General features: G+C 38.0%; 1 protein-coding gene and 1 pseudogene across 3 annotated transcripts in view; both read right to left on the reverse strand.

Annotated features, from left to right (window-relative positions):
• The window catches only part of LOC139468148 (protein N-terminal asparagine amidohydrolase-like), a 638,951-nt gene that overhangs the window by 466,421 nt on the left and 146,686 nt on the right, over positions 1-25,844 (reverse strand). The window lies entirely within an intron of this gene.
• LOC139469019 (zinc finger MYM-type protein 2-like) lies at positions 10,232-19,455 on the reverse strand (annotated as a pseudogene).

The raw sequence follows: 25,844 nt of genomic DNA on the forward strand, positions 1-25,844 counted from the left end.
TGGTATAGACGAACCTACACCAATATCACAAATTGATAAGGTGGAAAAGCAAAATAATTTAGCTATAAATGTTTTCGGACATTCTAAAGGAATTGTTGTACACAGGATAAGCTCCGCTCCGGAACATATTCCCAGAATCTATTCATTTTTGATCGAAAAAGATGGTAAATATCATTATACGTGGATAAAGAGTTTAAACAGGGTGCTATACGATCAAACAAAACATGCTAGAAAGAAATATTTCTGCGAAAGATGCCTACATGGGTACTGCAGACAAGATCTATTAGAAGAGCATAAAGAAGACTGTAGAGGTGTTGGACAGACCGCTATCAGGATCGATATGCCTAAAGAGGGAAAAAATATATTAAAATTTGAACATTATTGTAATCAAATGCCAGTACCATACGTAATTTACGCCGACTACGAAGCGCTTATCAAACCCATAGAAAATACCAACCAAGATAATAATCAAGGTAGTAGTTTTACGTACAAAACTCAAGAACATATTCCTTGTGGGTTTGAATATCTACAAAACGAAGAGAGAATAATCAGGGAAATATTATCGTGTAAGATGATTGGAGGGCCCACAAGAAGTCAACGAGTTGTCATGTTTGTAATAAACCCCTGGATGGGGATTCCGTAAGAGATCATTGCCACGTCATGGGTAATTATCGGGGAGCTGCGCATAACGAGTGTAACTTGAAACTAAAAATGAATTCTCAAACAATACCCATCCCCGTTGTGTTTCACAACCTTAGGGGATACAATTCACATCTCATTATGCAAGCTATCTCAAAGAATGACGGCGGTTTAACGTGCATTCCTAACAATATGGAAAAATACATATCGTTCTCGTTGACTAAACCTATACATTATAGGGACAAGGATGGGAAATCTAGAATAAAGCAAAGTAATGGGCTTAGATTCATAGACTCAGTACAGTTTCTGTTATCTTCCCTGGGCAATTTAGCTAATGCAAACAATCCCGATGACTTTGCGATAATAAATCAATATACAGATAAGATAACTCGTCATTTGTTGCTGAGAAAAGGAGTATATCCTTACGAATATATGGATGATTGGTCTAGATTCAAAGAAACTGAATTACCACCACTCGAATCATTATATAGTAACTTAACAGAATCTAAAATAACAGATGCCGATTATGAACACGCTCTGACGGTCTGGGATAAATTAGGTTGTAAAAATTTAGGTGATTATCACGATCTGTACTTAAAAAACAATGTACTGTTACTCGCCGATATATTCGAGATATTTAGAAAGACTTGTTTAAAACAATACGGCTTGGACCCGGCATGGTACTATTCCAGTCCCGGACTATCGTGGGATGCATTGTTGAAGAAGAACTAAAACTACTCACAGATTACGATATGCACTTGTTTATTGAGAAAGGATTAAGAGGTGGTATATCGATGGCAGCGAAAAGGTATTCTAAGGCTAATAATAAATTAGTGGAAGGATACGATCCGAGTAAACCCGACACGCACATATTATATCTCGACGCTAACAATTTGTATGGATGGGCTATGAGTCAACCTTTACACACGGGTGGTTTTGAGTGGGTCGATGATATCGATGTGAATAATATCGATGCGAATAGAGGGTACATACTAGAAGTTGACTTGGAATATCCAAGTTTGTTACATAAAGACCATAACTGTTATCCGCTAGCTCCCGAAAGATTAATGGTTAATAAATATATGATGTCGGAATATCAACGCTCCTTGATGGGTAATAGTAGGTTACCTAACGTAGAAAAACTCGTACCAAATTTGATGGATAAGACAAAATATATAGTTCACAACAGAAATCTCCAGTTGTATCTATCGTTAGGTATGAAACTTAAGAAAATACACAGAGTTCTAAAGTTCGATCAAAGCCCTTGGATGGAGCCCTATATAAGACTGAACACAGATTTAAGAAAGATGGCTACCAGCAATTTCGAAAAGAATCTATATAAGCTCATGAATAACTCGGTATTTGGTAAAACTATGGAAAATCTAAGGAAGCGTGTTGATGTTAAATTAGTCAGATCTAATGAGGAAGAAAGACTCAGGAAACTTATAGCCAGTCCGGCTTTTAACAGAAGCAAGATATTCGATAACCACTTAGCCGCGTTGCATATGCAGAAGAGTAATATAAAATTCAACAGACCGGTGTACGTCGGTATGAGTATTCTCGACTTGTCAAAACACTTAATATATGACTTTTATTACAACGAACTTAAGAAGCAGTACGGTGATATGTGTGAGGTGTTATATACCGACACAGATTCTTTGTTGATGGAAATACAAACCGAGGATATGTATAAAGATATGGCAGAAAAAATAGATATGTACGACACGAGTGATTACCCAAAAGATAATCCACTGCACAGCGTAGTAAATAAAAAGGTGTTAGGTAAAATCAAGGATGAATGTGCTGGGACCCCTATAGTGGAGTATGTGGGATTAAGACCTGAGATGTATTCTATAAAGAAGTCCGATAATGGGGAGATAAGAAAAGCTAAGGGTGTTAAGAAGTATGTGGTAAAAAAGCATATCAAACACGAACAGTATAAAGAATCATTATTCAACGGTAGAACGTTCAAACATAAGAGGAACTCTTTAAGAAGTTACGATCATAGGATATATGGATTAAGAATGAACAAGACATCATTATCCCCCTTAGATACAAAGAGATGGATTGATAATGATGATGTAACTACCTATGCTTATGGTTATGGTGGTAATACCGTACCGTCGGGAACTATGAACAATTCTTCTCGTACAAATGCCCTGCCCGGTCAATCTTGAAGATAATAAAGAATAGGCTCGCCTTCTTTCGTAACCAATCGACTAATGTTATACGTCTTAAGGGATCATATGGGATCGGTTGCGCGACGTAGGCCTCCTTCGAGTTCACCGGCCTGGTATAAATATCTTACCCTTACTCTATCCGGAAGTTTTCGTTCTTTGTCTCTCCTCGGTGCTGAAGATTCGGAAGTCACAGATTTCATTTCAATCGCATCGGATGGTTTCTTCCCTATTAATCTCGTTACTTCATTATTCAGCGCTGATACAACGGCTGATAATCGTGTCACCCATTCGGTTGATCTCAATCGCTCGGATTTCATTTCGATCCCATACTGATAGCCAAACAAACGTTCCGCTAATGTCCTGTTAAATCTTTCGAAGATAGCTTGACTGCGGTGGGCCTCTCTTTCACCACGGACGATTTCGACATTGTGCTTTGTTAACAGTTTAGTTACTGATCCCATAAACTCGCGACCGGGGATCTACTTGAAATAGCTTAGGCCATTTTAGTGGTCCGCGTTTATATATGCGGCTCAGTGCATTAGCTACTTCTGTTGAATCTTTCGAGGTTAATGGCTCTGCCTCTTTGTATCGACTAGCCACATCCACTACTGTTAAAGCGTATTTACACGTTTTGCGTTTTACCTTATCGTGGGGAAGAAACAAGAGGTCAGCCTGATGAACTTCATTCGTTGTAAAAATATCAAACTTCTTCCTCGGTATATAACGCGGTGCCGGTAAATATATTTGCCACAACGCTTGTTTCTTTAACCAATCCTTGGCCACATCTTTAGATACCTTAGCCGCGGTGGCTAATTTTTGTATTGCTCCTATACCTTTCCAATATCCTTGTGGGCTATAGTAAATTTTATTCATTATCAATTAATATTGATGTTTCGTTTAATACAACTCATGACTATCGTTGAATCGCATAATCATTTTGGCATAAAAAATCCCCCCTGTAGTAGCAGTATAGGTAATAAATCCGGCTCCAGTGGAAGTGGTCCAGAACCATCATTACCTATACTACTTAAGGTTATGAAATTACATCAGTGATATTGAAACATGCCCACAATATTTCAAGAAGTATTCAAACCTACAGTTATAAACACATCATGTCAACATGATAGAACTATAAACTGTTTTGGTATATATTGAATTATTAACATTTAATAAAAATTATGCATATATCATCAATACAAGTTACTTCTTATATAAGCATCCCTCAGATTTAAGGACAAAAATATATATGTAAATGGTATGATATTATTTTGTAATGTTGTGCATAGCTTGACTAAAAAAAGACACTTTTTCATTTCAGAATCTACACCTCATAAACAAGAGGTTCACTTTGGGGATTTGCAGGAATAGTTGAAGAATCAGAGAAAAGTTATTCCATCTTGTGTTGTCGAGGTGATTCATGAAAGATTTCCATTGTTTTGCCTCCGAAACTAATAGGTAAATACTTTTCATGGTGAAAAAGTACAAGAAAAAAAGGTTTATTTTCGTGTGAACTTGTCCTTTAAGGAAGAACATAAACAGCGCACAGAATTTACCGTAGGCTCACTTGGGATCTACGAGTATAACCGAATGCCTTTAGGTCTGTCCAATGAGCCCGCCACCTATCAGCGCCTCATGGAGCAGTGTTTGGAGGGTCTTCATCTCCGTATTTGTCTCATCTACCTGGATGACCTAATTATATATTCTCCAAGACCTTTTAGGAGCATGTAGAACACCTCAGACTAGTCTTGCAGTGTCTTAAGAAGTGTGGCCTCAAACTTGCTCCTAAGAAATGCAAGTTTTTCAAACAGAAGGTCAGGTATGTGGGATATATAGTGTCAGCTGAGGGAACTGAAGCAGACCCAGACAAGATCGACAAGATCAAGAACTGGCCTGTTCCCAAAGAACCCTGAGGATGTTCCTCGTTTCCTCGGTTTCGCAGGGTATTACAGGATATTTGTAGAGAACTTTTCAAGGATTGCATGTCCTTTGTTGGGCCTTGATGCCCTCCACACCAAGTCACGGAAGCATGTACCTCCAATTGACTGGCACTGGGGAGAAGCACAGCAGGATTCTTTTGACATGTTGAAGTCCTGTCTATCAAGTCCTCCAGTTCTAGGATATCTAGACTTTTCGAAGCCCTTCGAGCTCCACACAGATGCGAGTGCTGAGGGATGAGGAGTTGTGATATACCAGGAGCAGGATGGGGTATCTGGAGTTATAGCCTATGCCAGTAGAGAACTCACACGCTCAGAACGGAACTATTCAGCTCACAAATTGGAATTTTTGTGCCTCAAGTGTGACCAAAAAGGTTCCATGACTATTTATATGGACACAAGTTTTTAGTCTTTACAGACAACAACCCTGCATGTGTTAACTACTGCACAGTTTGATGCCACAGGACATAGGTGGTTGGCTGCTTTATCCACGTACAACTTCACCATTAAATACCAACCTTGGAAGTCTAATGCGGATGCAGACTCCTTGATAAGATTGCCAGTTTGCGAGGAAGTCAGTAGTGAAGTTGTTTACGCCATCTGTGGAAAAGTGCAGGTATCCAACTTGGTAGAGACTATCTGTTTGTCTGCTGATAGCATGTCGCAGGATGATGTTTCTGTTGTTGAGGAACAATGCCGAACCAACGCCAGGGAGTGGAGTAAGACTCAGCGTAGAGACCCAGACTTGTTAGACATTATTGATTCTCTTGAATCAGGACAGAGATTGGACTGCAAGATGTACCTGTTATGACTTGTCTGCTCAAGAACTATGATCATTACAAGCTTCTTGAGGGTGTTCTCTACAAAGTTACTGTGACAGCAGATGGTACTCAGGAACAGCTAGTTTTGCCTTCAAGATGCAGACTTGCTGCACTGCGAGCCTGTGACAGATGCTTAAAGAGGAAAGCGACCACTGACTAAGCACAACTAATAAACATTGTGACCACACAGCCCCTAGAGCTTATATGCATGGTGTTAGTGCTCACCGACGACTTTACCAGGTATGTGCAGGCCTATTCATGTCGTAATACCTCAGCAAGAACAACAGCTGAACTATTCTTCAACAACATTACAGGCTTCCACAGAGAATACATTCTGACAAGGGTGCTAACTTTGTAGGAAACCTCATGACTGAGTTGTGCCACCTTTTGCGCACTGAGAAATCCTCCACTACCCCATACCACCCTATGGGTAATGGGATATGTGAACGATTCAGTAAGATCCTGAAGACTGGAAGACATGTGTTGGGCCATTAGTGCACGCTTACAGCACAAGGCATGAGTCCACTGGGTACTTGAAGTTTGATAGTCAAGCTATCATTTGAAAGACTTAACTGGACATTAGCGGAACGTTTGTTTGTATATCAGTATGGGATTGAAATGAAATCGGAACGATTAAGATCAACTGAATGGGTGACACGATTATCAGTTGTTGTATCAGCACTAAATAATTAAGTAACGAGATTAATCGGGAAGAAACCATCCAATGCGATTAAAATTAAATCTGTGACTTCCGAATCTTCAGCACCGAGGAGAGGCAAAGAACACAAACTTCCGGATAGAGTAAGGGTAAGATATTTATACCAGGCCGGTGAACTCGAAGGAGGCCAACATCGTGCAACCGATCCGATTTGGTCCCTTAACCCTTTCGCCCCGACTGCCCGATTTATCGGGCAGCAAAAACCATGTCCCAGTACCCGGCTGCCCGATAAATCGGGTGGCTACTGTCCAAGTCCCACACACGGCTGCCCGATAAATTGGGCGGCACGACCGTGTTTACAAAATCTCTCTTTCTACTTCCTTTATCGTGTGTAATCTCGTTCTAAAAATAGAAACAAGATCTACACTTTATGACACGTCATTCCATGGAATTTCCCCGTGTTTTTGGCGCGAAAATCGCAGATATGTCACCTGTTTTTGCGACAGGTATTTTTCTCGCTTGAATCGTAAATCTAGCGTAATGGCGGCCAACTACGATTTGGATAGCGATCAGATGACTAACAATGACTCTATCGGGAATAATAATGTGTTTGATTTAAATAATTTACACGAAGGGGAGAGGGAATTTCGCGAATATTTTGGTGAAGATTTTGACGGTTTCGACGAGGTGTCCCCCCCCCACCACCACCCCGCCAACTTTCAAGAATGGGAGTGGCAGAGGGACCACAATGGTGGAGACATGAGGGATTTTGAAGAGGCGACCGGACTCAAGAATATATATTGACACAGTGAGTGAAGTATCGTGCTATTGATTTTTTCCAACTGTTTACAATGATTCTGTGTTTGAACAGATTATCAGTGCGACAAATGAGAATGCAGCCTACAGGTGAACGAGCGATCACAACAACAACATAGGTGAGTGGCATGACGTATCTCTCTTTTTTTTTTTAAATGTAATTTTCTGATCGCAATCCGAATTGTAGTTTGCCGGTTTGTCGTATGTTCTTATATTTCGCTCAATTTGAATAAAATGTATTTCTATATTCATGTTTGTTTTCTTGTTTTTTACATCTTAATTTAAATTTTAGTAACTGTAATAATTATTTATTTATTAATTGATGTAATAAAGTACTGATTTAATTTATTATGCAATTGTAAATAGCAGTGTATTGTAAATATGTTATCACAACTTGTATATTTGCAGAACTTGAATTTACGATCTTTCCGTCCTTTTACAATCTTTCCCTCCTTTCAGATCAATCTGTGATATCTTCTCTGTGATGTCATTCTTATAGTAGCTGTGGTTCAATGTTCAGGTAATGTGATAAATTACTTTTTAAAAACTTAAATACTTAATTTTTGTTTCAAATCATGAAAAAGAACAAAATAAATCAAATATTTGTATTTTTACCTGTGTTAACGAGTTTACCTGCGTTAACAAGTTTACCGGTGTTAACAAGTTTACCTAAGAGGCTGTAAGTGTATCATAAGTGATATGTGACATCAGTATAGAAAACAAAGTCAGTACCAAGAGTTGTAAACTTGTTTATTTGTTTACAGATGTGCATGAAGAGAATTTACCTGTAACACCAGGGATTACCTTTGCCGTCCAAGATGACAAGACCACTGTGTTATGTTTACCTTGTATCTGTGATTTATTTTTGTGATTTTTAATACAATTTGAGCCAAAATTCATTGTCTGTTTTCATTTTTTTAGTGTTTTCAAGTTTTATTTCACTTGTAAACACCTGTAATTAGAAAATAACAAAGGTTTTAGAGACAATAACAACAAAGAATATTACAGTATACTCAATCCTCTTTACAATGGTATATGAAAAATGTATATTAAAAGCAAGTTTCTGGTAGAAAAAGTGCATCAAAAATGATAGTGTGATTTTCCAATAATACTGCCAGGGAGGCCAGTGTGCAGGCCTTGTCAGTGTCAGGGACTGCAGGGTTTCAAGGGACATAACTCTGGGGCAGCCAGGGATGTAAGAGTTAAGATATATAACATTAGTCAGTTGGTTATGAAAGGAGAGCCTATTCTTTATTATCTTAAAGATGGGCCGGGCAGGACATTTGTACGAGAAGCGTTGCTCATAGTTCCCAACGATATAGTATTACCACCATAACCAGAAGCATAGGTAGTTATACCATGATGTCTTGATCATTCTTAATCCATATATCCTGTGATTGACACTTCTTAAAGCGTTCATCTCGTGTTTGAATGTTCTACCATTGAATAATGCTTCTTTATACTGTTCGTGTTTGATATGCTTTTTTACCACATACTTCTTAACGCCCTTAGCTTTTCTTATCTCCCCATTATCAGACTTCTTTATAGAATACATCTTAGGTCTTAATCCGACATACTCCGCTATAGGAGTCCCAGCACATTCATCCTTCATCTTACCTAACACCTTTTTATTTACTACGCTGTGCAGTGGATTATCTTTTGGGTAATCACTCGTGTCGTACATATCTATTTTTTCTACCATATCTTTATACACATCCTCGGTTTGTATTTCCATCAACAAAGAATCTGTGTCGGTATATAACACCTCACACCTATCACCGTACTGCTTCTTAAGTTCGTTGTAATAAAAGTCATATATTAAGTGTTTTGACAAGTCGAGAATACTCATACCGACGTACACCGGTCTGTTGAATTTTATATTACTCTTCTGCATATGCAACGCGGCTAAGTGGTTATCGAATATCTTGCTTCTGTTAAAAGCCGGACTGGCTATAAGTTTCCGGAGTCTTTCTTCCTCATTAGATCTGACCAATTTAACATCAACACGCTTCCTTAGATTCTCCATAGTTTTACCAAATCCTGAGTTATTCATGAGCTTATATAGGTTCTTTTCGAAATCGCTGGTAGCCATCTTTCTTAAATCTGTGTTCAGTCTTATATAGGGCTCCATCCAAGGGCTTTGATCAAACTTAAGAACTCTGTGTTTTTTCTTTAGCTTCATGCCTAATGATAGATATAACTGGAGATTTCTATTGTGAACTATATATTTTGTCTTATCCATCAAATTTGGTACGAGTTTTTCTTTGTTAGCTAACGTAGTATTGCTCATCAATCTTTCGGGAGCTAGCGGATAACTGTTATGGTCTTTGTATAACTCTGTTGGATATTCCAAGTCAACTTCTAGTATGTATCCTTTATTGGAATCTGTGGGGATCGATATCACATCGATATCATTCACATCGATCCACTCAAAACCACCCATGGGTAAAGGTTGACTCTTATAAACCTAATTTTGATAACTGCCGTTGTAACTCATTGTCCATTCTACAGGCACCTATACCAGGAACGAGGTTTTACTCCCAGAGTAAAACCGGGGAAGAGGTTTTACTGGAGTTCAGTAAAACTCCTTCCAAGGTTTTAACGAGAATGAACCCTCGTCCCAAAACACCCAAGTAGGCTTGAAAGTCTTTGCAGATCACCCAAAAGAAAAGGCAAACTATTCATCAGATTTCTTTAATGAAAATTTAAGGTCATTGTGACATTTCCGCGACTTTCCGTTATGCTTGACTCTGGTTCAGAAGGTGGGACAGACACAGTCGATGCGACGTTCTTCTTGGAGTTTTCTTTGCTCTTTGGAACTTTGCAAGCCAACACATCTAAAGCCATTGCCTTTTGTTCATCACTCGTCCGTTTGTAGACACTCACTACCTCACTCCTGTGCCCCGGAAGTGAAAATTTCAGTTTCATATATTTCGGTATAAATTTGTTCAAGAGCAAATTTTAATTTAATTCAAATGGAGATGGAAGTGTCATCGTATCGGTATTTAAACTTTTGACAGCGATAAAATATAATCAGTAATTTTATTATTTCATACTTCTCAGAATTAAGATTTGTGTCATAATTAGACATTGATTTCTTATAATCAGTTAGCATTACCATACTACTTCATACAGCACAGACTGGATAATGGTTTTATCCGACATGCATACCATTATCTTCCACTACATACCTGTTTGTTCACATATCTGCTGCTCACTGATGTTAGCTTCTAACAGCCGGTCGGCAGCAGTTGACCGGAGTGAATGATTGGTTTTCTTCCCTGTAATTCCGGCCATAGTACAGATCCGCTTCACTGTTGTCTGTATGGTATTGTGTCCCATGGGCGATTCAAGATACCATTTTCTGTCCTTCGTCTTCTTCAAGGGAGTGAAGTAGAAAGTGTTTGCTCGTGTTGAAGAGGGTGGACTGAAATATACCTCGATACATGTAGTTCTGCACATAGTGTCAACATGAAAGTGGAAGATCTGGGAATGATTAATGAATCTAGAATTATATTAGATGATCTCTTTACGTTTAATACTGGTGTTTTCAATTATAGTAACATGCATTTTCTGATTATTCACAAATAGGCTACACATTCTTCTTAATACCGTGGTTATGAGCAAATATGATAAATTGGCAGAAATCGAAAACTTACCAAAGAGACTTGTATTTTTCAAACAGTCGAAAGTAGCATCTTTCTGGGTGTTGGACATTTTCATAGGCGCGGACATTTTTCTTTTGCATTTTACGATGTTTGATCCCTCCTGGATTGGTTTTAGAAACATCCTCTGTGTACTGCAAATATCTGCGCCCGTTCTGGTCAGTATGTGGTCCTGTAATCTGTGGATTCTGGTGTAGTCTCAGACTGCGATGTTCCTTCCCACCACGCAATGCAAAGTTTAGTCCTAGTAAAACAGAAATATCATTTTAGTCTGTTGCAGAAAATGCGAAAGTAACATATCATGCAATATTATTATATTATAATGAACTAAATGACAAACTTATTTGCTAAAGGGTTACAATTTATTAGGCGAATCTATTCAAAGAAAGTTAAATTATAGCGTTTTCAATATGGTTTATAGCACGAAAATGTACTCACCAGTAAGATAAAGCATGTTGTCGAGTAGTTGTTGTGGATTATCTTCGCCCAATGCTCTCTATTCCCAGAGAGTATTCTACTCGGCTCTGGATATCACCTGTTGGTTTCCGACAGTCTGCACTGAAACCACTTGCACATCTTTCTCTCATGCATGCGTCTAGACCTTTTCTACATTCGTTGAAGTCCTCATCATCCATAAGATTGAAAGGTGATCCGTTAAGTTTGAGAGCTGAGGCTATTGCTGTGAAAAGGCCATACACCGTTATAGCTGGATAGGACGTACCATCAACTTTTCTCGCTTCAAACACAAAGTATTTCATAGCAGTATTAAGATCTTCAGAGTCCATTTCCAACAGATAATCTTTCAATACCGACAGCGAAATGGCGATATCATCATCGAGAGAACGTTGCCTACGCTCTTCTTGTCACCTTTTAAACACACTTTTCGCCCTGTCATTTTTATACTTTGTAGATTTGGGTATGCATGTTTCTAATTTTTTCTGGACCTCTGCTTCAGTTAATGGGTCAGCAAAGCGATAAGCAAAGGCACACTCATCATTATCATGGTAGTAGAAAAGAAAGTAGTGAATGGTGAGAACAATGCCCAAAACCTCCCTTTAGGAATGTCTGGAATGTGGGGAATGGTATGGCACATCTGGTCTGTTATGGAATGTCTGGAATGTTGTGGAATGTCTTGAATGGTATGGCACGCCTGCTCTGTTTTGGAATGTTGAGAATGGGTATTGGCATGTCTGGAATGTTGTCTAGTTTTTTATGGAATGTTGTAGACTGTCTGGAATGTGTACCTTTCAGTCGTTAATAAACATGACTTCATCCATTCTATGTACAAATATAATCGCATTCATCAAGCTGAGTCGTCATTTGCATTTTTGAATTTTTTTTGAGCAGACTGGAATTCTCCCGACTTCATAACCTGTGAATATTTACCTTCTTTAACTATGCGAACGCGAACTATCGATAACATGTATGTATTTCTAATCGAAAAGCTCTCCACTCAGTCCGCATTTTCTATCCGAAAAAAACACCAACATAACAACAACAAAAACGTGTTATTAATAGCTATCAGATTGTGTTGGGACAGTCAGTTTAGAAATTGTGGAAAAAAATGTTAGGTAAGCTAAATTCAGAGAGTGTATGATACGCGAAATTAACGTGGTTTAAAATGTGAATCTTTTTTTCTGTTTTTTTTTTACGTGGAAGTATGTCATCCCCGCAACAACAGGTTTAGCCGAAACAGTTGTTCATCGCTACACTGAATGGTTTAAAGACAAAGATACATGCATCATTTATGCAAAGAGTTCGTTTACTGACCCTACTGGAAGCACTAAACAGGTAATTGTGCGAAAGATTGTCCCCGTCACGGTTGACGAAATTGATGTGGAAACTCGAAATAGTAGTCTTGAAAACATGTTAACTCTATGTTATGCTATGCATCTCGTCAAACACATCAAACACTTGACAGCTGAATTATGTATAGGATGTTTGTTTGATAACGTCGAAACACCACATACCTGTAACACTTTAACAAAAGAAGAAATGGTAACGCGATATATTGACATTGCCTGGCAGCAGCTGAATGAGGATCACATGATTTCACAATGGTGTGAACTTATTGAAGCAGACCCGAGCATGAGAGACACGAGTGACTTTGTGATATGTCAATATCAGTGTGAAGACTTCCTGAATGCTCAACTCAAGACGGAAGAGTGGAAAGACAAATTGAAGAAGACTGCTGTATTTGCAATCACGATGTGATTGAACTGACATTATCAAGATTTATTCAAATAAAAATCATAGATGTAACGTTGTCTTTGTCATTTGCAATCATGTCTAGCAATAGAAAACATTCAAAAACAAGTGCAAAAGTGAGCGTGGCTCACTAATACCTCCGACCCACCTAGTGTGTCAGTAGTTACAAATTAAATAGCTAGGATAGGGTTAGGCAGGGTTCCCCCTAGAATCCAATATCTGAGAGTCACCTTGACTCAGCCTATGAATTTTTGGGAGTCAAAAATATTTTTTGAGAGTCAAATGTTTTATTGTATGATTAATGAAATTTAAAGTGTTCACTGTTAATGTTACACTTAAAGTTAAATATCTTTTAAATATTATATGTCTTTAGTTTAAGTTAACAAGTGCTAATTAATGTTCTCAGCTGATTGTACTACAGAGAAATAAAGGATATATGAATGAAAAACAAAGTTTGTTGGTTTTATTTTTTCACAATCTTTAATTACTTCACAGCTCATGAAACAATTTACAGCGACACTAATACAGGATGAATAAATAACATCAGTCTCAACTGTGAGACATAATTTTTAATCATGGATTGATATTAAGATACATTTCATGTCAGATTATAATTTAATACCACTAACTCATTTACATCTTTTATCTAGTTATATTGTATTATCTATCAATAGTGAAGTTGAACTGAAGAGTTGTGAACACTCGTAATATTTTCTGGTTGAATACAGTTTATTAGCAACAACAAACACGCCCAAAGCTTTACATTTCGTATATACCATATTTATTCGTGTATAATACGCACCCCTAATTATGGGCAATTAAATCCTGAAAAAAATCTCTCGTGTATAATTTTCACAGACTTTTCTTCAGTCTTATTTCAGGCTGTCATGATCTGTCATCGGAAATAGCATAACAAATCCGAATTGAATTACGCAAGTTAATCCTGTTGTTACACTATCTGGTAATAAAAATGTGTTCTCTGTATATCTGACCTATGTTTGTCATCTATTTTATTAATTTTATTTAAAATTTCATTCAATAATGTTTACCTAAATTTTGGCAAAAACATGTGTCCCTCCAATACTTACAACTTCCGTTTATCCCCGTTCCATAGGTTCCATACTGTGGCTGCGCCAAATCACATTATTCACCGCAACAATGATAATATTTTCTTCTGTTTCATTTTTTAAGAGTCTACACATCCAGATAAACATATGTCATGGTTAACTCTTAATGAGAAAATATGCTGAAACGTGAAAAACCTTGTCCATTTGTGTAGTTTTCCTTTGTTTACATCACATGCTGTCATCGAAGCCACACAGAGTGTGAGAGTTATGTTCACTTTGATGAATAAATATATTTTGTCGTGTACCTCACAGTCGCACAGTTTTAGTAGCATATCTATATAATTATGCAAAACAATATGTAAAGCCCCCGGCTGTTCTGATTTTAGCGTATGTTTTAAAACGAGAGAAAAGTCTGGTCATGTGACAGGCTATGCAAATTAGCCCGTGGCAGTGGTGTTATGCAAAGTATGTTACTTCTAAAAACGACAATTAATTAAAAACTAGACGTAAATTTTAAGACTTTGCATATATTGTCTTCGGAAAATGTTTATAAATTAAGTTCAGGGAAGTAGTTGTAATATTTTCATTCCAAAGCTGGCAAACAACAACATAGATATTTTGAAATTGTGTCAGTCATGACGCAGTCATTTCTTTCTGGACATTTTTTTCCTTAATTGAAAGTCATATACGCAAGAATTCTGCGTCAGGGAAAACCCTGGTTAGGGTTTGAACAATTCATTAAAAAAATGGAAAATTGATAAAAACATTTTTTTTCTTTTGACTGCACCCCTTCATATGACACAGATTATATGTACTAAGTTTGAGATGAATCCCTTGAATAGTTTGAAAGAAATCGGGTGGACAAAAATTTCGGACGGACGTTAGGGTTTGAAAAATTCATAAAAAAATGGAAAATTAATAAAAACAAGTTTTTTCTTTTGACTGCACCCCTCCATATGACACAGATTATATGTACTAAGTTTGAGATGAATCCACTGAATAGTTTAAGAGAAATCGCGCGGACAAAGTTTTCGGACGGACGGACAGACGGACGGAATCTTGGTATAACTATATACCCCCGACATTTTGTCGGGGGTATAAAATTGTTGGAAGATTATTATTTTAACCCCCAAAAGAGTGGTGCATATTATGGTCAATCAAAATTTCTGTCTTCTTTGAAAAAGCGAGGTGAGAATTACAATTTGCGGGAAGTGAAAGAATTTCTCGAACGAAATGATGCTAAAACTCTGCACAAACCAGGGAAACGCTGTTTTCCCAGACTGCGTGTACGCGTGAATAAGTTAGACAAAATGTGGGATATTGACTTAGCCGATGTCAGTCGCTATTCAAGTGCAAACAATGGGGTTCATTATTTACTGATAGTGATAGACATATTATCTCGATATCTGTGGGTAGTTCCCCTAAAGAACGAAAAGCCTGTGTCAGTAGTAGAGGGTTTTAAAATTATCTCGAAAGAGGGGCGACTGCCGAAAAATATTAGGGTAGACAAAGGTAAGGAGTTCGAGGGTGTTTTCAAAGATTATGTTAAAGAGAAAGCTATTAAATTGATATTTTCTCAAAATGAAGACGTGAAAGCTAATTATGCAGAGAGAGTTATTCGCACAATGAGATCACTAATGACTAGATACATCTAACACAATAACAAGTACATAGATGTGTTATCAGATTTGGTGAATAATTATAATCACACTCTGCAGAGAAGTCTGGGGAAATGGGCTCCAGCAGATGTTACAAAAACCAATCAGATTCAGATCTGGTCCCAGTTGTACATGAAGCCCGCTCTTGCTATGCTAAATAGAAAACAGAAGATTCGCAAATTTCTCTTTAAAGTGAAGGATCTAGTCAGAATTAGTTATTTGAAGAAACCATTCAGTAAGGAACACAACTTGCGGTGGACTGAGAAACTGTTTATGGTTGCATCACGTACTCGTCGACAAAACACCCCCATTTATACACTGAAAGATTTCAATGACAAGGTCCTAAAGGGACACTTTTACGAGCAAGAGCTTCAAAAAGTAAACAAAGATTTAGATCACATATGGAATATTGAAAAGGTGTTGAAAAAAAAACAAGAAAAAGGAAAAGAGTATTACTTTGTTCGATGGGCAGGGTGGCCATCCAGTTTTGATTCGTGGATTGAAAAAAGTCAGGTGCAAAACGTTTAGGAGTTGGGAAGAAAAAATCTGTATGTGAAACCAACGTTATCTCGTGCGAAAGCGAACAAACCATTACAGAAATTTCTATATAATGTGAATGACCTGGTGCGAATCTCATATCTGAGATCCTTAGTAAGGAACTAGACCTCCGATGGAGTGAGGAATTGTTTAAAATAGCTAATCGTACACTACGACAGGGTATACCCATTTATCGGCTGAGAGATTTTCACGATGAAATTCTGAAAAGAAGTTTTTACACGAGCGAACTGCAAAAAGTGAACAAAGACCAAGATATCTTGTGGAAAGTCGAAAAAGTGTTGTCAAAGAAACGTATCAAGGGCAAGTTATTTCATAAAGTGAGATGGTTGGGGTCGGACAAATCGTATGATTCATATGTAGAAGAAAGTGAGTTGAAAGAAGTGTGAACATTATGGAAAAATATCTTGTGTTGAAAAGTTCAGACTCGTAACTTTCCTATTTTCCAGACAATACTTCGTATCATTTTCGTGTAAAATTAAATCATAGATTAACTTTCCAGGGGCATTGGGTTGTTGCTTTAGCAGAACTCAATTTTGGAAAAATAGATACTAAAAACATAAATGACTTACATGTAGATGTTGCGTGTAACCTGTGCGACAGCCTTTATTGAGGCGTGTTGATTTGAGATAGGGTCCGAGCTACGTTTTCACAAGACTGTTTAATATTCCCATTGTCTTGAAAGAGACACCTAATGTAGAAGTCTATATAAGAGGAACTAATGGAACACCGGAGTCATTTCACAAAGAAGAGACGCATCTGACACTACTGTTACGCTGATATCCGTTCTTAGATTGATTACTAACTATTCATCATGGATTCACTACCCGTATATATTCCAGACTATACAAAATGGAAGCACTATTTTGAGAAACACATGCTCGGTTCTAAGCAAAATAGTATTAGATCTGATTCTAAAGCAAACTACATTATTCCTTATAACCACGCATCAACTTACAAAACTTAAAGCAGGAGTTAATGTTACAGTACAGATGACGTCAGAATTGCAGAGTGAAGTTGAGAGAGCCGATGCAAAAGAGAAACGTGTCAATGTTATAAAACGCAAAGCGGGTGAGAAGGTTGTCGAACTGCGAACATACCATCGAGCACTGCTAAAGAACTCAAAAGTACACCCGTTGACGGACAGGATATCTTTAGTTAAAAACAGTAATAGAAATCAACGGAATTATGTCTCTGTTAAATGACAAGGACTTTGAGGAAGAAGTTTCACTTTCTCTCAATCTGTTTTCTCTACCACACTATCAAACCAGTATATTTCAACACTATTTCGTTAACATTCGTCCACTGAGCCAAATCAACGAATCCTCCCCTGTGGAGTTCCAGGTGACTAATTCTGGAAGCGATTACATCGATCTCAAACGTATGCGACTGCATCTCAAGTTGAAAGTCACACACGCTGATGGCAGTGCTCTAGACACAGATGAACACGTGGCTCCCGTTAATTTCTTTATGCAAGCCCTATGGTCACAGGTCTCAGTCTACTCGCAAGGGCAACTCGTGTCATCAACAAACAATCACTATGCTTACAAGAGCAGTCGCAGTTGTTTTACAAGGATAGTGGAGAAGGTAACGATGATATCATGGTGTAACATTTATACTAAGTTATCCTATAATAATTAGATCCACATCAAGTGCTTTTATGAGTTATCATGGTGTAATATTTATACATCATTTAATATAATAGTCTTCTCAGTAACTTCAACTCAGCAAAGCAAATCAACTAGCAGTACCACAATCTTGCCAAACACCCATTCATCAACACAGGTCAAACAGACAACTCAGACTGAGTATATTTGCACACCTATTGTCAATCACTTAGAATCAGACACACAGACAACACATTGGTCAGTCACCTTTGAATATGAAGAGGATTATCAGTCAGTACCAGTTAATGTCGTTGCAGCATTACATGCTACAAATAATGATGTTACTCAAGACACATTGGTTGAAGTAAGTATAAAAGAACATCCAAATTTACGTCACCTACAAATGATTTGTCCAGATTTCATCTAAATCTTTGACTACAAAGAGAATGATGTCCTTCCACAAAATGAAAAGGATCGGCAAAAGATTCTTATCGAAGCCAATACTTTTGAAATTGATGAAGGCATCCTATACAGATTCGTTCCACAAAGACAGAAAGGCCATGCAGACAAATTCATTAAACAGCTGGCAGTCCCAAGAATTCTCAGAAATCAAGTCCTGCAATCCTATCATGACTCAGAGTTTGGCGGTTGCCACCATAGGAAAGAAAGGATGCACAACACCATGAGACCTAAGTACTACTGGCCCAAAATGTACAGCGATATTGCTACTTATGTCCAGACGTGTGAAGTATGTCAACAGACCAAGAGGCACCACCATGGCAAGAAGGCACCACTTCGTCCACTACCTGTAGAAGAGGTCTTCACCCGATGGCACTTTGACATTCTCGGTCCCCTGCCAACAACACCAGACAAGTACAAGTACATTTTGGTCATCACAGATGCATCATCCAGATGGTGTGAAGCCTTTCCACTTCGGACCCAAGAAGCCAAAGAAGTAGCAGATGTTCTCGTCAGAGAAATATTTTGTCGGTAGGGCAATATAATTTCAGACAGAGGTCACAACTTCATGTCGAAACTTATCAAAGCAATTTGTGATTTTTTGGCAATTAAATTTACCCATACCAGCCAATACCATCCTCAAACAAACAGCTGTGTAGAAAGGCTCAATTCTAACATCAATCAATCACTAAGAGCCTATTGTAACAAGTCTCAAAATGATTGGCCCCGTTTTATTCCTGGCATCATGATGGCCTATCGGATGGCCCCAAATTCATCAACACAAAAATCCCCATATGTTATGCTTTTTGGCCAAGAAATGAGAGCTCCACAAGATGTAGCATTAATTCCAAAAGAAAATTTAGGCCACAATAACAAAAGTTATCTTTCAGATTTGCTTGAGGAGCTTGAAATCACGAGAACAATTGCAGCTGAAAACACTGCTCGGGCTAAGGAGGTGTATTCAGAACAATATAATCGAAAGGCTAAAGAACCAGAATTCGCCCCAGGTCAAAGAGTTTGGCTTTACTGTCAAAAAATTGAAAAAGGCCTTTCCAACAAATTAACCAAAAAGTGGTATGGTAGCTATTATATCATCCATACTGGTCCAAATTATACCTACAAACTATGCCAACCATCTGAAGCCATATTTTGATCCTGCTGATCGTCCACAGTAACCTCCAGAACCATACCTCAATGACACAAGTAACATAGATTCAGGAGTCATGGATGACAACGAGGAACCAGTCAATGATACTCAGCTTGACAGCAACAATTCCCCATCAACAAGTTCAACTTACCAGGCTACTGATCAATCACCTCCACAACAGAAAGGTAAGAAGGTCAATTCCAAAACAAAGGCAGGTACTTCCAGCAACAAGAGTCAGAAGCAAAAGACCCCAACAAAGAAGAAAAACCCTGCTCCAAATACAACAGCAAAATATGCAGGTTCCAGCACGACAACTATGAAGGAAAATCATGCCACACCAGGTCCTAGTGCTCCAACCAAGGAAAATGAAAAGGTAAACAAAGGGAAAAGAGGAGTGAATAGTAAGCATCACCATCCGAAATCCAGAAAACAACTTGACGACGGCCAGGTACAACCTCCAAGTCCAACATCAGGTAATCAAACCAAGGATATCCCTCAGGTTTTCAATCCGGAAGACATCCACCAATTTTAAGTTCCAAGAGAGCAAACAGCAAAATCTACTACAGAGTAAAATGGAAGGATCCAGAAAGGGGAAACACATGGGAGTATGGCAGCAGCATTCCAGACTCCATTCGGAGAGAATTTCACCTCAAAAGAAGTATGTCAGGAAAACGACGAAAACATCCAATGAAGAATCATAAGTTTTTCGACCAAAAGGAATCAGCTAAAGACAATAAATCAGTCAATGTTCTGTCAGGGAATACAATGACAGGGAATGTCGAGCAAGAGAACACCAAACCATGCATAGAATTAGATGTCAAACCATATCCGTTTATTCAAAAACACCTACGACAAACAGAGGGTCATGGAATAAAGAGAGTTATGGGCATTGAAATTATTCAAGGAGACTGCTATGTCAAGACCTCACATACCCACTACAAAAATAATCATGATTACCATACACACTATTTTGAAAGTGTTCCTCCCCACCTCATACAGCACTACCTTGATGATAGCTGGAAGGATCTCTCTGAGTGGTTCTGTGAAGAAGATAATCCTCCATATAATCCATCTCAACTACCAATCTATAAATCCAAAAGGGTTATTTTTCCACATAAAGACTTTGGGAACATCAACACATTTTACTACCGTGCTACAAACACATACCATAGACATGGTCGACCATACGTTGATCAACTCCCCAAATATACCTGTAGATGCCAAATGGAAATATTCTTGTGCAAAATACAAAATCTCCTAAATAAACGGTGCAAATCACCAAACAGCTATTAACTGTATCTTGTTATGTCAAGTCTTTTTCACTTTGGGTGACCAGTTTCTCCAGTTGGGAACAAATGGCATCAGCCTGATCATCTGAGTTATTTGTATCACAACAAATTTTTAGCATTGACCTGATCAACCAATCTCAAAAACGAATTGAAATGAGTCAAACCAAAGTGAACCATAACGAATCGAAATGAGTCAAACCAAAATGAACCAAAACAAATCGAAATGACTCAAAGCGAAGCAAACCATACTGCGAATCGAACCGAAACCGTACCGAAGCGAAGCAAACCATACTGCGAATCGAACCGAAAATGTACAGAAGCAAATCAAACCGTATAGCGAACCGAATGAAACCGAACCGTACCGCATTGAACTGAATTGAAACGAACGAAAATCGAAGCGAAACAAATCAAAGCGAAACAAACCAAACTGAAATAAAGCAAACCTAACAACCGAAATGAACCAAAACAAAGAAAAGGCAAACCAAATAGCCACGAAAACTAACAAATAATTTTAAAAAGGATATACATAAGTTCTAACACTTTTTGTATACCTTATTAGTGTAATAAATCAATGCACTTGTTATATGCACATGCACATATATGTATATATAATGCGTCTAATGATTGTATCCAAAAATAGAAGGATATTTTTTATTTTTTTATTTTGTCATTATATTCTTTTGTAATTTGCCGCCAATACATTCTTCCTGGTCATGACACCATTTAGTAGTAATTATGTACTGATCTTTTACATCATAGTTATCATATTTGTTTTATTTTCTAGTTATTACAGACAAACTGAGGAAGTATTCAAATATGACATTTGATGCATTTGAACATGCTAACTCTCTTTTCCTTGTTTCCATGTAAAACCTCCATGAACACAGCCAACTATCCTACACCTCAAACCAGGATGTGGAACTCAAGGCCTCCTACATCACCTATAAACCACCAGTACAGAGTGCCAAGACAAGCCAGCTCCACATCCAGATTCCGGAAAGAACTTTTACATTATGTTCAATATACCAAAGAGACCCTATAATAATAATATATTTACTATACTACCAATTTAATTTAAAACATTGTCCATCTAAGCCATAATTATTTTACACATTTGGGGTCCAAACTTTTTCAGACGGAGGGGAAGTTATCATGGTGTAACATTTATATACTAAGTTATCCTATAATAATTAGATCCACATCAAGTGCTTTTATGAGTTATCATGGTGTAATATTTATATATCATTTAATATAATAGTTTAGCAAATAATACTGGTCATCAGGTAAAATGCACATATAAAATATCAGTAGTTTCAGTTATAGCTTTTTAGACAGATGCTAGCCTAAGGTAATGGGAGCGCATCTCCTAGACATACTATTCAATAAAACAAGCGTTACGTCTACACAGTTTAATTGATTTGAAGCTTTTAGATAAATGCTAGCCTAAGGTATCAAGATCCCATCTCCCAGACAAAAGATATGTCTACATAGTCTTATAGATTACCTTGAACTATTTTATTTAAGTAAATCTGTCATCACCTATATTAGAATAACATTCAGCAGACTCATTAAGGATTAGCCTCCATACAAGCTCGTTTATAGGGCATTAAGGATTAGCCCCCATACAAGCTCGTCTATAGTGCATTAAGGATTAGCCCCAACACAAGCTCGTCTATAGTGTCACCATAATCTCTTTCAAAGCATCCAGTAAATATGTCAACAAGATTAGTGCCAGTCCAACAGGATTAACAGGATTAAGTATTCCCTTCTGTCTAGCCATTCATTTAGCATAGGGCACAACCAATCGTGTATCAACCAATCATATTCCTTTTTATTGTTCAAATTTTTGTTAAATACATACTGTAAGCAAAGTTTTAGCAGAGAAGGGGTTTGACTCTCTTACCAAGCAGACCTCTCTCCCACAGCCCAGAGTGTTGTACCGACTCTCTGTGGCCCCCTCACTTATTTTCTAAGATATTGTAACTTGCTCATTGTTAATTGTTCTTGTAAATAAAATTGTGATTAGTCTCCTGTGACTCCGGCTCTTTGCTGACTAATTCCCCAAGAAAACCAGCACGCCATTTGGAAGGTATTGTCCACCCAGAACAGTTCCATGATAATGACATCGAAAGCGCAGAATCTATTAGAGGTGTAAACGGGGGTTTGGCAATGTGTGGAAACTTCATAGCCAAAAGCAAGAGTCTGACGCTTTCCGGTCCCATCTACGAGGATGTGTTTAACATGAATCGTCACCTGGTCAACAGAGTTGACATGAATCTGAAATTTTACAGAACAACGCCAATGTTTAGTCTGATGAGCGGAAAGAAGGGCGAAAGCTATAATATTGAGCTCCTAGGCGTCTACCTTAAAGTATGTAAGCTCAAGGTGATCAGTGCTTTGATCTTAGCTCACAACAACCTGTTTCAGAAGAACAATGCACTCTATCCCTACACTAAAACAGAAGTGAAGGTGACGAGTATTCCATCAACCCAGCTGAGCCACAGCATAGATAACGTGTCCAGTTACGTCGCCAATCGCTACGTAGTGGGATTCGTTGACAGTGACTCTCTAAACGGTTCCTATTCACTTAACCCTTTCAATTTCAAGTCAGATATCATAAAAACTGTGACACTTTATGTAGACGGTGTGAGTGTGCCAGGAAGACCAACTGAACCAGACGATGTTGAGGCCTATGTGAATATGTTTGACGGTACTGGCATGTGGAGAAAAAATGTAGGAAATGACATTACGAGAGGAGAGTTTCTACTTGGAAATGCACTGTTTGTATTCACGTTGGAACCTGCCTTTCTCGAATCAGAATATCTCAATTTGGTGAAAAGTGGAAGTGTCAGATTGGAAGTCGAGTACAAATCAGCTCTCAACAAGACTCTCAGCTGTATCATACTCAGTGAAAGAAACAGCATCATCGAAATTGATCAAGCACGAAACGTGTTTGTTAAATGAGACAAAAATGTACACCTCACAGTTAATGTGTGCCATTCGGTGCGAGCACAGACTGAACACACATGTCCTCGGTGTGTACTCACGCGACACATTACCATGTATATCTCATCCGAAAAAAGAATGGGGGCTTATTGTGAACACAGAAGACAGTTCACAACATGGCAAACATTGGATATGTATATTTGTAAAGAAAACAAAGGAGAGATATTCGATTCTTTAAGCCACAATGTGGATAATGTATTTGTACAATACCTAAAGTCTTATGTAACAAATTATACCCACAATGCAATACAGATACAATCTCCTGTGTGATTTCTATTGTTTATATTATCTCCTATGCAAAACACAAACAAAACCTTAGCATGAATGATATTGTCAATCAGTTCAATGCTAGTGATCACATATCCAATGAATCCTATGTATCAGATTTTATCTGTCATCATTTTAGATACTGTACCAAATTGTGCATACCTTGTAGTTTCATATAATCATAATAAAAAGTTGTATGAGTTTTTCGATATTTTGTCATTTCTGTTCAGTGATAAATATGATACTCTCATGAATGTGCCTCATTACGTTCACATATTATCAAACAAAACGGTCATGGCTCGTCACGTTCTGAGACATTACGATTTTCTGAGCCATATATTAGCGTTGAACGATAGACGTGCCATCATAGAAGATATCATTGGCATGAAAAGACAGCAAATGTTGGCTGTTGTAGCTATAGTAAGACGGTTACTTGACTTTCGTATAGGTGTAAGCAGATATGAAAGGAGAAACCCCGACAATCCTTATTGGTCAGTTCTGAGACAATTTGTACGTCCGAGTACAACGAACCCTATGCGCAAGCGTCTTTTGATCCGTCACACGCCGTTGATAACATTTATCTTTAAACAGGATCATGTCAATGAAGTTAGAGATGAAGCCGTCAGAAGGTCCAGACTCCTAGTTCGTGCTTCTGCTTAAATAATCGCGTAGATCGTACTAATGTACAATTACGAAGAAGAGTTACTAACTTCAACATGTCCAGACCAACCACTAGCACACTGACTTCTGAACACAGCGAATGTTTGTTACCTATACAAACGCCTACGACTATTTCAGTGATTGGCGGGACGTGTAGCGGGAAGACCTATCTAACCAAACGACTATTAGAGCATGCGTATGTTATGTGTGACCCGGCGCCTAACCTCATTGTGTATTGTTACGCGGTCTGGCAGGACCGATATGCAACAATCTATCCCAAATATACAGTTTCATGAAGGACTACCTGTCGCAAGCGAATTGAATTCATGGTCTGAACAGTCCGAGAAAAATATTATCCTTGTGTTAGATGATTTAATGATGGAAGTGTGTAAAAATCGCTTCATGTTAAACGTGTATACTACTCTGTCTCATCATCTGGGAATCACGGTTATTAACATACAACAGCCTGCCTATCCTAAAGGCGAATGCAACCGCAGTATTTCACTCAACACTCATGTGTCACAGAGATATAATATGTGCGTGTCAGGTTTACCACAAATTTATTTTTAGCCTTAGAATACCTTTTCGCTACCATCAATATACTGCCTCTTAATCCTTTCTCAATAAACAAGTGCATATCATAATCGGTGAGTAGTTTTAGTTCTACACCGGTCTTCTTCAACAATACATCCCACGATAGTCCAGGACTGGAATAGTACCATGCGGGGTCCAAGCCGTATTGTTTTAAACATGTCTTTCTAAATGTCTTGAATATGTCGGCGAGTAACAATACATCGGTTTTTAAGTACAGATCGTGATAATCGCCTAAATTCAGAGCATGTTCATAATCGGCATCTGTTATTTTAGATTCTGTTAAGTTACTATTGAATGTTTCAAGGGGTGGTAATTTAGTTTCGTCGAATCTAGACCAATCATCCATATATTCGTAAGGATAAACCCCTTTTCTCAGCAACAAATGACGGCACCGATCGGTATATTGATTTGTTATTGCAAAGTCATCGGGATTGTTCGCATTAGATTAATTGTCCAGGGAAGATAACAGAAACTGTACGGAGTCTATGAATCTAAGTCCATTATTTTGCTTTATTCTGGCTTTCCCATCCTTGTCCGTATAATTCATAGTTTTAGTCAACGAGAACGATATATATTTTTCCATATTATTAGGAATACACGTTAAGCCACCGTCA

This window comes from Haliotis cracherodii, unplaced genomic scaffold (assembly GCF_022045235.1).
Source record: "Haliotis cracherodii isolate W230 unplaced genomic scaffold, xgHalCrac1.p SCAF_2, whole genome shotgun sequence".
Taxonomy (NCBI): domain Eukaryota; kingdom Metazoa; phylum Mollusca; class Gastropoda; order Lepetellida; family Haliotidae; genus Haliotis; species Haliotis cracherodii.